The following is a 12,426-nucleotide window of genomic DNA, read 5'->3' on the forward strand; positions in this document are numbered from 1 at the left end:
TTCAAACATGAGGACATGATTTGAGAGTTAGGGGGCAGAAGTTTAAGGGAAACACGGGGGGTATTTCTTTACTCAGAGAGTGATAGCTGTTTGGAATGAGCTTCCTGTAGAAGTAGTAGAGGCCAGTTCAGTTGTGTCATTTAAGGTATAATTGGATAGGTATATGGACAAGAAAGGAGTGGAGGGTTATGGGCTGAGTGCGGGTAGGTGGGACTAGGTGAGATTAAGAGTTCGGCATGGACTAGGAGGGCCGAGATGGCCTGTTTCCATGCTGTGATTGTTATATGGTTATATGGTTATTGTATTGTAATCATTGGGGAACAGACCTGTACTGTGACGTAATCATTGGTCAAATGCCCTGTATTGTGCTGTAATCATTGGGGAACAGTCCTGCGCTGTGATGTAATCCATAGGAAAAACTCTTGTATTGTGCTGTAATCATTAGTAACATAGAAAAGTAGAAAACCTACTGCATGACACAGACCCTTTGGCCCACAATCTTGTGCTGAATATGTCCCTACCCTAGAAATTACTAGGCTCTCTATTTTTCTAAGTTCCATGTACCTATCCAAAACTCCCTTAAAAGACCCTATCGTATCCTCCTCCATCACCGCTGTCGGCAGCCCATTCCACGCACTCGCCACTCTCTGAGTAAAAAACCTACCCCTGACATCTCCTCTGTACCTACTCCCCAGCACCTTAAACCTGTGTCCTCTTCTGACAACCCTGGGAAAAAGCCTCTGACTATCCACATGATCAACACTTCTCAAAAACTTATACACCTCTATCAGGTCACCTCTCATCCTCTGTCACTCCAAGGAGAAAAGGTCGAGTTCGCTCAACCTATTCTCATAAGACATGCTCCCCAATCCAGGCAACATCCTTGTAAATCTCCTCTGCACCCTTTCTATGGTTTCCACGTCCTTCCTGTAGTGAGGCAACCAGAACTGAGCACAGTACTCCAGGTGGGGACTGACCAGGGTCCTATATAGCTGTAACATTTTCTCTTGAATCTAAAACTCAATCCCACGCTGATGAAGGCCAATGCAGTGTATACTTTCTTAACCACACAGTCAACCTATGTAGCAGTTTTGAGTGTCCTATGGACTTGGATCCCAAGATCCCTCTGATCCTCCACACAGCCAAGAGTCTTACCATAAATCCTATATTCTGCCATCATATTTGATCTACCAGAATGAACCACTTCACACTTATCTGGGTTAAACTCCATCTGCCACTTCTCAGCCCAGTTTTGCATCTTATCATTGTCCCGCTGGGACACTGGGGAAAAGTCCTGTATTATACTGTAATCATTGGGGAACAGTCCTGCACTGTGATGTATTCACTGGGGAACAGTCCTGTTCTGTGATGTAATCATTGGGGAAATGTCCTGTATTATTCTGTAAACATTGGGCAAATGTCCTGTACAGTGATGTAATCACTAGGGAGAAGTCCTGTATTGTATTGTAATCATTGGGGAACAGTTCTGTATTGTACTGTAATCATTAGGGAACAGTGCTGTACTGTGATGTAATCATTGCGCAAATGTCAAGTACTGTGATGTAATCATTGGGGAAAAGTCCTGTATTGTGCTGTAATCATTGGGAAACAGACCTGTATTGCTATGTAATCATTGGGGAACAGCTCTGTATTGTGCTGTAATCATTGGGGAACAGTCCTATATGGTACTGTAATCATTGGGCAAATGTCCTGTACTGTGATGTAATCATTGGGGAACAGTCCTGTATTGTGATGTAAATATTGGGGAACAGTCCTGTATTATACTGTAATCATTGGGGAACAGTCCTGTATTGTGCTGTAATAATTGGGGAACAGTCCTGGATTGTATTTTAATCATTGGGGAACAGTCCTGTACTGTGCTGTAATCATTGGGGAACAGTCCTGTATTGTACTGTAATCATTGGGAATGGTCCTATATGATACTGTAATCATTGGGCAAGTGTCCTGTACTGTGATGTAATCATTGGGGAACAGTCCTGTACTGTGCTGTAATCATTGGGGAACAGTCCTGTATTGTACTGTAATCATTGGGGAAAAGTGTTGTATTGTACTGTAATCATTGGGCAAATGTTCTGTACTATGATGTAATCATTGGGGAACTGTCCTGTACTGTGCTGTAATCATTGGGGAACAGTCCTGTATTGTACTGTAATCATTGGGAATGGTCCTATATGATACTGTAATCATTGGGCAAGTGTCCTGTACTGTGATGTAATCATTGGGGAACAGTCCTGTACTGTGCTGTAATCATTGGGGAACAGTCCTGTATTGTACTGTAATCATTGGGGAAAAGTGTTGTATTGTACTGTTATCATTGGGGAAAAGTGTTGTATTGTACTGTTATCATTGGGGTAAAGATCTGTACTGTGATGTAATCATTCGGGAGAAGTCCTGTGTTGTGTTGTAATCATTGGAGAACAGTCCTGTATTGTGATGTAATAATTGGGGAACAGTACTGTATTGTGCTGTAATCATTGGGGAACAGTCCTGTATTGTACTGTAATCATTGGGAAACAGTCCTGTACTGTGATGTAATCATTGGGGAAAAGTCCTGTATTGTATTGTAATCATTGGGGAACAGACCTGTATTGTGCTGTAATCATTGGGGAACAGTCCTGTATGGTACTGTAATCACTGGGCAAATGTCCTGTACGGTGATGTAAAAATTGGGGAACAGTCCTGTACTGTGATGCAATCATTGGGGAACAGTCCTGTATTGTGATGTAATAATTGGGGAACAGTACTGTATTGTGCTGTAATCATTGGGGAACAGTCCTGTATTGTACTGTAATCATTGGGAAACAGTCCTGTACTGTGATGTAATCATTGGGGAAAAGTCCTGTATTGTATTGTAATCATTGGGGAACAGACCTGTATTGTGCTGTAATCATTGGGGAACAGTCCTGTATGGTACTGTAATCACTGGGCAAATGTCCTGTACGGTGATGTAAAAATTGGGGAACAGTCCTGTACTGTGATGCAATCATTGGGGAACAGTCCTGTATTATTCTGTAATCATTGGGGAACGATCCTGTATTATTCTGTAATCATTGGGGAACAGTCCTGTAATGTGCTGTAATCATTGGGGAGAAGTCCTGTTTTGTACTGTAATCACAGGGGAAATGTCCTGTACTGTGATGTAATCATTGGGGAACAGTCCTGTATTATTCTGTAATCATTGGGGAACGATCCTGTATTATTCTGTAATCATTGGGAAAATCTCCTGTACTGTGATGTAATCATTGGGGAGAAGTCCTGTTTTGTACTGTAATCACAGGGGAAATGTCCTGTACTGTGATGTAATCATTGGGGAAAGGTCCTGTTCTGTGATGTAATGTTCTATGAAACAAAAGCAGGAGCTGTTGTTCACAGTGACGAAGGTTATTGTAGATTTCAGGGGGATCTTCATAATTTGGTGAATTGGGCTGAGGAAGGTACTGACCATCAGAATTGGGACATTGTGTTGCAGTTGTTGGTGAGGTCACACGGAGTATTATGTCACGTCCGGTCACCCTGTGAAGGAACATGAAGCAGAAAAGATTTCTGGGGGTGTTGGCGGGACTAGGCGGCCTGAGTTTTCGGGAGAGTTGGCCAGGCTGGAGCTTTGTTCCCTGTGGGGGGACTTTACAGAACACGTGAAACTGTGAGAAGCTGAGATGAGGTGGATGGGAAGAGCCTATTCGCCAGGGTACAGAAGTCCCAAGTTAGAGAACACAGCACAGAAACAGGCCCTTCGGCCTATCTAGTCCATGCTGAAACATTGGAACTGCCTATTCCCATCAGGCTGCCCTGGACCAGAGTGCTGCACACTCCTACCATCCGTCTACCTTCGGGCTGTTGATGCATTGAAGGTTTCGATCACATGTGACAAATAAAGTTAACCTTTCCTGTCTCAATTGTTGGCTGCCTTAGGCCCCAGGTGCAGACCCTTACTCAGCCTGATATGGTTGTTCTGGCAGAGGTGGAGGGTGTCATAAGGAGCCTCGAGACTGAGGGAGAATGAGCTGCGGTGTGCCCCTCCCTGGTGACAGGGAGTCTGTTCTGGGTGCACGGACTGGTTTGACCAGATCGGTAACGAAGTGGCAGACTCACTACAAGCTGCTGAGGAACTGGCTTCCTCCCTCATGCCCCTGCGGCCTGTGAAAATCCCATGGGAATGAGGCAGTCCTGGTGTTCACAGCACGCACTCATGTCCGTACCTGTGCATGTGGTTTCAAAACCCTTTTCAGAGCTGCAGATGACACACACACATACAAGATAGAACAGGGAAACAGGCTATTCAGCCCAAGCAACTATTCTAACCAAGGTGCCTTTCTGAGCTAGGCCATTTATTAAGCAACACACACAAAATGCTGGTGGAACACAGCAGGCCAGGCAGCATCTACAGGGAGAAGCGCTGTCGACGTTTCGGGCCGAGACCCTTCATCGGGACTATCTGAAAGTAAAGATAGTAAGACAGAAGTAAGATCCTTACTGTCTTTCCTTTCAGTTAGTCCAGACGAAGGGTCTCGGCCCGAAACGTCGACAACGCTTCTCCCTACAGATGCTGCCTGGCCTGCTGCGTTCCACCAGCATTTTGTGTGTGTTGTTTGAATTTCCAGCATCTGCAGATTTCCTCGTGTTTGTCATTTATTAAGTTATTTAGATACAGCTTGGAGACCCTTAGAACTGCACCACCCCAATGAACCCTAGTCTAATCATAGAACAAATTACAAGGACCAATTAACTGGTACATCTTTGCTCTGTGGGGGGAAACCAAAGGAAACCCACACATTCCACAAGGTGGGCAGGAAGGCTCTACAATGGGGAGTCGAAACTGCATGACACAACACGAGCACCAGCTACCCTCCATCAAGGACGTAGATACAGAAAGGTGCCGAAACAGGACCTGTAACATCATGAAGGATCCCATCCACCCTGCTCATGGACTGTTTGTCCCACACCCGCCAGGGAGGATGCTACGTTGCATCTACGACAGGACTATCAGACTTAAAAACAGTTACTTTCCCCAAGCAGTAATGCTGATCAACACTTCCAGCCAGTAACCCACCCCTCCACACCCCTCTGTCAGTCACCTTGTGTACAGACACTCCTGTGCCTGGTGTCACTTGATGGATATACAATCAATCTATGTACATAAGCTGTCTCTTGTACCTATATGACTGTTTTTTATTATTGTGTTCTTTATCTTATTGTGTTTGCTTTTGAGCTGCAACAGATCCGGAGTAACAGTTATTTCATTGTCCTTTACACTTGTGTCCTGGAAATGACATTAAGCAATCTTGTATCTTGCGATAATGTTTGTTTTCGTCAGAAATGCGAATCCTGTCCTCTCTTTCCTCAGTTCCTGTACCCTAGAACACTGAGCTGCCAGTCCTGTCTGCACAATCTGTGACTCTTTGTGTTGCTTGAGCATGGCCAAGATGACAGTGAGGAGTACAAGATGATAAGGGGCAGAGACTGAGTGGATAACCAGGGACTTCATCCCACAGTGGAAATGACATCAGTTAAAAGTAATTGATGGGAAGTCTAGGTGGGGGGATGTCAAAGGTAATGTTACACAGAGAGTAGCGAGTACTCTGCCAGGGATGGTGGTAGTGGCCAATACGTTAGAAACATTTTAGAGACCTTAAGCAGACACATGGATAATTGCAAAATAGAGGGCTTTGTAGGAGGGAAGGGTTAAATTAATCTTAGATAGGTTAAAAATTCAGCACAACTTGTCTGAAGGGCCTATAATCTGCTGTAATGTAAGACCATAAGACATAGGAACAGAATTAGGCCATTCAGCCCATCAAGCCCGCTCCGCCATTCCATCATGGCTGATCCTGGATCCCACTCAACCCCACACACCTGCCTTCTCACCATATCCTTTGATTCCCTGATTGATCATGAAACTATCAACTTCTACCTGAAATTTACGCAGACTTGGCCTCCACTGCAGCCTGTGGCAGAACAGATTCACTACTCTCTCACTGAAAAAAATTCCTCCTTACCTCCATTCTAAAAGGTCAGCCCTCAGTTCTGAGGCTGTGCCCTCTCATTCTGGATAACTCTACCAGAGGGAACATCTTCTCCACACCCGCCTTATCTAGTCCTTTCAACATTCAGTAGGTTTCAATGAGAAACCATTCTTCTAAATTCCAGGAGTACAGGCCCAAAGCTGCCAAATGCTCCTCATGTTAACCCCTTCATTCCCAGAATCATCCTCATGAACCTCCTCTGGACTCTCTCCAATGACAACACACTCTTACTGAGATACAGGGCCCAAAACTGTTGACAATACTCCAGGTGCAGCCTGACTAGTGTCTTATAAAGGCTCAGCATTATCTCTTTGCTTTTATATTCTATTCCCCTTGAAATAAATGCCAATATTGCATTGGCCTTCTTTACCACAGACTCAACGTGTGAATTAACCTCCCAGGAGTCTTGCATGAGGACTCCCAGGTCCCTCTGCACCTCTGATGTTTGAACCTTCTCCCCATTTAGACAATAGTCTGCACTATTGTTCATTTTACCAAAATGCATTATCATACATTTCCAGCACTGTATCCCATCTGCCACTTTTTGTCCACTCTTCCAACTTGTCTGTCCAGCTGCGATCTCATTGGTTTCTCAGCTCTAACTACTCCTCCACCTACCTTCATATCATCCACAAGCTTTATCACAAAGCGATTAATTCCATTATCTAAATCATTGACAAACAATGTGAAAAGAAGTGGTCCCAATACTGACCCCTGAGGAATACCACTAGTCTTGGGCAGCCAAGCAGAAAAGGCCCCTTTTATTCCCACTCACTGCCTCCTGCCTGTCAGCCATTCCTCTATCCATGCCAGTATCTTTCCTGTAATGCCATAGGATTTTATCTCGCTAAGCAGCCTCTAAGATTCCCCGCACTCTTGTGTTTAGGGTTAATGGACCGTCCTGTCATGAAGAGGCCCGGGAAGGAGGGAGGCTTCTATTGGAAGCTGCTACAGTTCAGGCAGGGCTCCAGTACAGAATGTGGAGCTCTGATTCATGAGATGAATTGTCTGTGGGGAGGCCGGGGAAACAATGACACGGCATGAATTTGTTGTTTTGCGGCAGTTGTACAGAGCAACACATAAAAGAGTACAAGTTATGATATGAAATATATAACAAGTAAGTAAATAGTGCAAAAAGAGTGAAAATACTGCGGTGGTGTCCACGGGCTGCTTTTCCGTTCGGAAATCTGATGACAGAGGGAAGAGGCCGCTCCTCAAACAATGAGTGTGTGTCTGCAGGCTCCCTGACCTCCTGCCTGATGTTAGCAATGAGTAGACACCATGTCCTGTGTGACAGGGGCCGTTAATGATGAATGCTGACTTTTTGAGCCATCGCCTTTTGAAGTTGTCGTCAGTACTGCGGAGTTCACTGCATGGGATGACGCGGTCTGAGTTTACAGCTTTCTGCAGCTTTTCCCGACCCTGTGCTGTGGCCCCTCATACCAGGCTGTGATACAGCCGGTGAGAGTACATGTACAGAAATTTGCTGGAGTCTTTGGTGATGTGCCAAATCAGACTCTAATGAAATATAGCTGCTGGCGTGCCTTCTTCATAATTACCTCAATAAGCTGGCCCAGGACAGATCTTTGAAGATGTTGACACCCAGGAACTTGGAACTGCTCACCCTTTCCATGTTAGAGGGTGTGGGAGTGGACAGAGAATAGGCAGCATCCCAAAGTAACGGCCAAGCTGAATAACCACAGGAAGATGGGGGCTGGAGGAGAACCCTGGGGAAAGCGGCCAGGAAAGACAGGCCTCAGCACTGGGGGATCAACTACACGGAGCGCTGTTGCATCAGCAAGGACCCCCCCCCCCCCCACCCAGGCCATGCCCTCTCCTCCCTGCTACCATCAGGAACAAGGGGCAGGACCCTCAGGACTCACACCACCAGGAGAGGGAAAGTTATTTCTCCTCAACCATCAGGCAACTTCACTCGCCCCATCACTGAATTGTTCCCACAACCTATGGGCTCACTTTCAAGCACACTTCATCTCAGGTTCTCAATGTTTTATTTATTTATTATTCTTATATTGTTTATTATTTATATATTTATTATTCATATATTCACTATTTGTTTTTACCGACTTTGATAATAAACTTACTTTACAGTCAAAGCCTGAGGAGGCAGAGTGGTGTTAAATGGCGACTCCTTTGCTTGCACCTTCTGAAACAGCTCTATTTCCGTCTTTAATATCTTTACTTTTCCCTTTCAGGGTTGGAGTTACACACCGACTACGGTTCTTTGTGGGGATGGGACCCATTCTCGGGGTTTCAGAACTGGCTGTTGTTCGGCACGCCAAGGGCTCGGCCTAAGAGTCCAGCTCATATTTGGAAGCCTAGGATCTTGGGGTTCTGGAGGTAGGCAGATATCGAGGGTTGGTGTCACAGCAGGAGATCCGTGTGTGGTCGGAGGATCAGAAAATCTACTGTTGTATGCCCAAAGACCCAAGATCTTTGTGATCTTCAGGCAAAGAGCTCGAAAAAAGTGACGCAACAGACTCTTAACATCGTAAACCAGTGAGTTGTTTGTTATGTCTCCCCGCTCACTGGTAAAACGGAGACACCTCCTTCTCCCTTATTAGGGAGAGAGAGAGCCTGTGGTATGTCGAATACTGGGTGAAACGTGAAGTCTTTGTGGTAACTGCAAGTCTGTGCTGTTGCTTTGCTCACGTTTGAGTGCTCGGTGACGGGTGCCAACACTTTATATTTGCCGGGGGGGAGGGGGATCGTTGTTTGCTGCGTTTACGCGTGGGAAGGAGGAGCTGGGGGGGACTTTGGGGTTCTAACATTTAACTGTTGTTCATTCTTTGGGACACTCCTCTGTTATTGTGCATGTATGTGAAGAACAAGGGTTTCAGGATGTATATTTTATACATTTCTCTGCCATTAAATTGGACCTTCGATCCTTTGCACCTTTGAATGCCACAGAGGAAGGGGAAGAGGAAGGGGAAGAGGACAAGTTGCTGACAGTGAGGGGGAGCAAATGCTACGAGTTGGGACAATGAGAAACAGTGCCACAGAGACCAGAGGAATGCAGCTGTGGGGCACACCCTCACACAGAGAAAACTGCAACAGGTCTTGGCTCCACAGAGACTGTGGGAGGTGCCATGTAAACAGGAACATGTAAAAGCATAGAACATAGATCAATACAGCCCACAATGCTGTGCCAAAGCATTTTGATTAGTGATCAAGTGGCCAATCCCTTCTGCCAGCAAAATGTCCATACCCTTCCATTACCCTCACATTCATGAGTCTATCTAAATGTCCCTGATGTATCTGCCTCTAACACCACCCCAGGCAGGGCGTTCCCAGAACCCACCACTCTCTGTGTAAAAAAAAGACTTGCCCTGTCACAATGTGCATCTCATAATCTTATCAACCTCCATCAGATCTCCCCTCAGACACCACCACTTCAGAGAGAACTACCCAGGTTTGTCCATCCTCTCGTTATAGCGCACTCCCCTTGAATGAAAACGTTAGCGTCCCTGGCAGATGTGAAACCCCTCGTCTTGATGATCACTACAGCTCTAGAAGAGGCAGAGTGGACATTCTGGATATTTTCAGAGATTCTGGCCATGTTCCTGTAGGCAGGCAGGCTGGAGGGAAAGGAGAGGGAGAGGATTCAGGGAACCCCTGGCCTGATATCGGTGGTGTGGAGGATTACTGGGGATGCTCCCAATGGTACACACCTCGAAGAGCCTCAGACAACCAAATCCAGCTCCTGGCCTTCCCGTGTAGCTTAGCCAGTAAGCCCAGTCTACTGACAGGAGAAGGAGCACCTTAAAAACAGTCGCTTTGGGAAAAATTGGGCTCCTGAGCCGTGGTTGGCAGCTTGCCTAGGAGAAGGAAAACTCTGATCTCAAACCTCCGCTGCCTTCAGGGCTGTACCCACTCATGGAGAACGCTTTGAGAGCAAACCCTGAGGGTAAAGTCAAGAGCTGGAGTCCCTAAGGCAGTCCTACGCTGAGTTCAGTGCTGGCTGGTAACTCCTGTGATGCTGCTGGTGCCAAACTGTATCAGTCTCTGCCGTTTATTTGGGTTCATCAGCCGCGTGGAGAGGGGGAACCTGCTACGTGGGCAACAGCTTGCTCTCCATATCGTCCTGACTTGGCTTCTGTACTGGCTTGCGTCTGACAGCTGGGATGAACATCCATGTTGAACCCTGAGCAACAGAGGGCGTCTCCTCCTCTGCACGAAGCTGAAATCACTGAGTTACTGACAGCGAATAAAACAGCTGCAGAAGAGGCAAATTGGAAAATTCATTTATTCTTGTCACATGCACCAAATCAGTGAAATACTTTGTCTGCCATTCATTTAGATTATTCCTTTACCATAAGACACAGGAGCAGAATCAGGTCACTGAGTCCGCTCTGTCATTCCATCGTGGCTGATCCTGGATCCCACTGAACCCCATACACTTGCCTTCTTGCCATATCCTTTGACACAGGAAATTATCATCGTACCCACGGACTTGACCTCCACCAGAGTCTGTGGCAGGGCGTTCAACAGATTCACTACTCTCTGGCTAAAAAATTTCTCCTTACCTCTGTTCTAAAGGGTCACCCTTCAATTCTGAGGCAGTGCGCTCCAGTTCAGAATAACCACACGAACATCCGGAACATTCTCTCTACATCCACCCTATTTAGTCCTTTCAACATTCGGTAGGTCTCAATGAGGTACCCTCCTCTCTCCATCCCCTCACCCACATTCTACTAAGTTCCAGTGAGTACAGCCCCAAAGCTAACAAGCACTCCTCATGTGCTAACCCCTTCAATCCTGCAACACCCTCATGGACTCTCCAATGACAACACATCCTTTCTGAGATATGGGGACGAAGCTGTTGACAATATTCCAAGTGTGGCTTGACTAGAGTCTTATAAAGCTTCAGCAATATCTCCTTGCTTTTATATTCTATTCCCTTGATATAAATGCCAACATTGTATTTGCCTTCTTTACCACAGACTCAACCTGTAAATTAACCTTCTGGGAGTCTTCCATGAGGACTCCCAAGTCCCTCTGCATCTCTGATGTTTGAACCTTCTCCCCATTTAGAGAATAGTTCACACTATTGTTCCTTTTACCAAAATTCATTATCATACATTTTCCAACACTGTATTCCATCTGTCAGTTTTTTGCCCATTCTTCCAATTTGTCTAAGACCTTCTGCAGTCACATTGCTTCCTCAGCACTACCTACCCCTCCACCTACGTTCATATCATCTGCAAACTTTGCCACAAAGCCATCAATTCTGTTATCTGTCATTGACAAACAATGTGAAAAGTAGCAGTCCCAATACTGACCCTTGAGGAACACCACTAATCACTGCAGGCAACCAGAAAAGACTCCCTTTATTCCCACTCACTGCCTCCTGGCTGTCAGCCATTCCTCTATCAGCCAGTATCTTTCCTGGTTTGAACTGGTTGAGTCTCCGTTTGGTAAGGGATCGGAAAGCTGCAGGAACTTGTAAACTCATCATGGACACTAGTCTCCCCAGCACAGAGGACTGGTGATGTCTCAAAAAGGCAGAATCCACAATTAAGGAGCCCATCACCCTGGACGTGCCCTCTTCTCATTGCTACCATCAAGGAGAAGGTACAGAAGCCTGAGGATACAATGGTTCAGGAACAGTTTTGCCATCAGATTTCTGAATTGACAATGAACCCATGAACACTACCTCAATATTCATCTTTTTCACGTTGTAACATATGTCTTGCACTGTACCGCTGTCACAAAACATTAAATTCACTTCATCTGTCAGTGTTAATAAACCTGATTCTGATTCTGATTCAGGAGCGAAGTGAAACAGCGACAGAGAAAGTGCAGTACAGGCAGACAGAGTGATGCAAGGCCATTATGAAGTAGACTGTGAGGTTACAAATCCATTTTGTTGTATTAGGGAACCGTTCATTAGTCTGATAACAGGGGGGCAGAAGCTGTCCATCAGCCGGGTGGTACGTGCCTTTAGACTTTTGTGCTTTTGCCCACTGGGAGAGGGGAGATGAGAGAACGCCTGGGGAGGGTGGGGTCTCTGATGCTGCCTGCTTTACTGAGAAGTGTAGACAGAGCCCATGGAGGGGAGGCTGGTTTCTGTGATGTGTTGAGCAGAGTTGGTGTTGATCTGTGAGGGAAAGTCACATTTGACTAACGTGCTGGACTCTGAGCGGACATGATCAGAGGAATGAGAAGTGGCCTGGAACATTCCCATCACCTGCCCCCTGAGACAGCCAACCCCACCCGAAAACAGGCGAGGAGCAGGAAACTTCTCCCATCAATTCTGTGCCTGCTCCCGTGGACCTCCCATATTCTGTCGCCTCTCTACTCACTTCCCCTCCTCACCTATCCCTCTGTGCCTCGGCTGAAGGCAGACAGAGAAAACAGTGTG

Source organism: Hypanus sabinus, chromosome 12, assembly GCF_030144855.1.
Source record: "Hypanus sabinus isolate sHypSab1 chromosome 12, sHypSab1.hap1, whole genome shotgun sequence".
Lineage (NCBI taxonomy): Eukaryota > Metazoa > Chordata > Chondrichthyes > Myliobatiformes > Dasyatidae > Hypanus > Hypanus sabinus.